This window comes from Oryctolagus cuniculus, chromosome 3 (genome assembly GCF_051225735.1).
Source record: "Oryctolagus cuniculus isolate XC-2025 breed Fujian yellow rabbit chromosome 3, ASM5122573v1, whole genome shotgun sequence".
NCBI classification, from domain to species: Eukaryota; Metazoa; Chordata; class Mammalia; order Lagomorpha; family Leporidae; genus Oryctolagus; species Oryctolagus cuniculus.
The window spans coordinates 89642116-89645802 of NC_142869.1; the positions used below are offsets into that span (position 1 = coordinate 89642116).

General features: G+C 41.6%; 1 pseudogene; it reads left to right on the forward strand.

Moving 5' to 3' along the window:
- Positions 1-316: 316 nt before the first annotated feature.
- Positions 317-565, forward strand: LOC149127422 (large ribosomal subunit protein eL39-like; annotated as a pseudogene).
- The last annotated feature ends 3122 nt before the right edge of the window (positions 566-3687 follow it).

The window sequence follows — 3687 nt, forward strand, 5'->3', positions numbered from 1 at the left end:
CCCACTACGCCACAGCGCCAGCCTGATGGAATTGTATTTATTCTTGAGAATTATTGAGGCCTCATATCTATTGATATTTAAATATTTGTAATTAAAATAGAAATGCTGAAAAACTTATTGATTGATTCACTTAAAATAAGCATATTATCATTATAATGCATAACAATTTTTATGGAAAATATATTTTCTAGATTAAACAAATATAGTTAAAAAGAGTTCACTCTTTTACATTTATGTAACTCTCTTTACCATTTGGTTTCTTAGCCCTTTTGCCTTTTCCCTGCCATTGTGGTGAGTGTGCCTGACTCAACTCCAAACCATGGCTTCTCACAAGACATTTGGGATTAAGTGATTCTTGACCAAAAAGCAAAGACAAAATCTCCCCATTTCTCAATGGATGTGGATAAAAACTTGTTATAAAATCAGGTGCAACTCCAAGAGCAGACATTGGAGAAGAATCAAGAAGCATCTGTACGGAATTGCTTGTGAGATGACATGTATTTATGTTATTATCAAGGTCATCATCGTTTCACCATACCATACTGCCAATGCCATCAGTGACTAGACAACTAGACACGTTTTATGGGGAATAGGATTTTATTCTTTGCTTCTACACTCCGCACAAGTCGGTTACTTCAGTAATAAATATGTGAAATCATTTGAAAAAATCTGACTTAATAGAAGACAGCTGCGTTCTTATTTCTGCTTCTGCACTCAGTATGTTGCAAGCATGCTGTTTTGGTTCAAGCAAATGAAGAAAACCTGGCCTCACGCAGCTATAGCGTTGGAAAAAGGGGAAAGTATTTTAAAAGCTTTACCAATAACAGATATTCTTCTGTGATACAACACCAGTATTGGACAAGCGGTAGTTTCCCAAAGTTAGTTGCAATGCGGAATCTGAAACTCCATCAGTGACCTTTTCATACTCTGTTATGTGAAAACCCACTTGGCTGTTTGGCATTCTGAGGGAAATCTTACCTGCACATGATTTTCATCTTGCAGACTCCCTGAAGGGTTTTCGGTTTTCTCAGACAGCACTGGAGAACTGTTGTGCTGAAAGACCCTCGGCGCTTCTTGCTTTAAAATGTAGCTGGGATTTTGCTTTTATTCGGATGTGGTGAAGCTAACAGATTAGGAGACATCTGCCAGAGAAGAGAGTTTGTCCCAGTTCCCGAGAGGAGAGGGCGCTCCATTCCACGCAGGGTGAATGGGGAAGCACCAGGGCCAGTTAGGAGGGAGCAGCAGCAGGGAACGCAGGAGCAAAAGCCTGTACTGAGTTTTCCCAGGAAGGAATGGGCGAGGCAGGGCAAGTTGCCCACGAGGCTTCAGACTGGGTAGCTTGGAAAACTCTGGCAGGGTCTGGGACATAGAGGTGGGCTGTAGTTGTCCTGTCCCTGTCCCTGGGGTGAATTAGGGCAGAGGGATGGGGTCCTTGGCTGCAGAAGTCTGATAAAAGGAGGCAGATGAGGGTATGGATTCAGGACTGGTTGTTTTGCGTACTGAAGGTGTGCTCACAGGCCGAGTTACCTGCTACCTCCAGGAGTCACCTCCCCCTAGGCAGTCTTTGGATCTGCAAGGTCCCAAGATGTCAAAGCATCATAAAATATAGAAAATAAAAAACGTGATTAATACATCCCTGAGGTTGGTTTAATTACTTTCCTATTTGCAACATATTCCTAACCTCATTTTTAATTATTCTGTTAATCCTTCTATTTGTTTTACTCCTTTGAAGTCTTCTTATTCATCAAAGACTGAGCTCAAAGCTCCTCTCTACTTTGAAGCTTCCCCGAATAATTCGGTATATAATCAATCATACATTGCTGTGCTATACCACTTGAATTATTGTCCTGTGTTATTTTCAAACTTCCCTGGTAAAAGCTATGTCTTTCCAATTAGACAGTCAATGTCTTGAGAGCAGCAACATCATTTTATACTGTTTAATATTGCTCATAGCTTTCAAGTGTCTATCTTCATGTGTATTAGCTTGCAGCCATCATCCAGGAATGAGCTCCTAGCACTTTTGCTCAGTTGTGTCTCACAGAGCTTGCCAGCCTGTTCCTTATCTCTGTGGCTCTGGACTTCTTAGCTGATCTTCCCCTTTGAACTAGAGATGTCCGTTACTGCTCCCTGGTGCTGCCCTTGCTGCTACTTCTCAGCTAGCCTTTGCATTGTTTCTCACATCACGTTTGATTCTGGTCTGCTGGCTCCTGCACATCTCCCAGGGTCTTTCATTCCCTCTCCTTTGAGTTATGGAAAGGGTGTAATGGACACAATCAGTCTCTGATTATGGTAGACTCTGTATAAATGTGTGTTGAATTAGACCTTAAAAGGCTTTTGAGTCACATTGTTTTCAATGATTTGAAATCGTCTACATGCATGATTTTGTCATTAAAATAATCAACACTTCAAAGAGCCCTTGTGTGTTCCTTTCGTTGTATGTCTTTAAGAAACTTAAGATAATTTATGGAAATACCTAAACACTTTGAGTTTATTCTATCTTGTACATCTTGTAAATGTTTGGCAAAAAAAACCCAGAAAGTCATCACAACTTTGATTTAGTGAAATGAGGCCCATTTTTGAAAGATTAGTATGGAACAGATATTAACACCTCATAAATATCATAACTAAAACCAGTGTCAACCACAAGATGATGGTATAGTATTTGGAAACTTTTGTTTCTTTCTTTCTTTGGCTCTTAGTATCACAGCCTGATTTGTATTTTTTTTTTTTTTTTGGACAGGCAGAGTTAGACAGTGAAAGAGAGAGAGAGAGAGAGAGAGACAGAAAGGTCTTCCTTTTTCAGTTGGTTCACCCCCCAAATGGCTGCTGTGGCCGGTGCATTGCGGTTGGTGCTGCGCCAATCTGAAGCCAGGAGTCAGGTGCTTCTCCTGGTCTCCCATGCAGGTGCAGGGCTCAAGGACCTGGGCCATCCTCCACTGCCTTCCCGGGCCACAGCAGAGAGCTGGACTGGAAGAGGAGCAACTGGGACAGACCCCAGTGCCCCAACTGGGACTAGAACCCGGTGTGTCGGTGCCGCAGGCAGAGGATTAGCCTAGTGAGCCGCGGCACTGGCCGTGATTTGTATTACAGTTAGAATAGGTATAATAGGCTTCCTCCTCACATTCCCCCAAAAATATATTTATTACAGTTAGAATAGGTGTAATAGGCTTCCTCCTCACATTCCCCCCAAAATATATTTAGGAACAAGCTAAAGAAGAGACATATTTTCCATTTGTCTTTGTTTAAACTTCTGGTTCCCCTTATGAATACAAATATGATGAACATTTTAGTTTCTGATGAGTCTAAGACCAGAGAACACATGCGTTGAGTGTTTATTTGGTAAAATCATTCATTTGTTACACTTAAAGTTTCATTTTGCCTTTTCTCTAATAAGGGATAGACTTGGATTCTGTTAGTGTGCTAATGAGTTTGTGAAACAAAGGTTGTTTTTCTTTTGATTAAGTGCAATATGGAATATGTTAACCTTATGACTAAAGTTTAGTCCTGAAATAGTAGTTTGGTAGTAGATTAAGACTTGACAGAGTGGCCGGCGCTGTGGCGTAGTAGGTAAAGCTGCTGCCTGCAGCACTGGCATCCCATATGGGCGGCAGTTCGAGTCCTGGCTGCTCCTCTTCTGATCCAGCTCTCTGCTACAGCTTGGGAAAGCAGTAGAAGATGGCCCAAGTC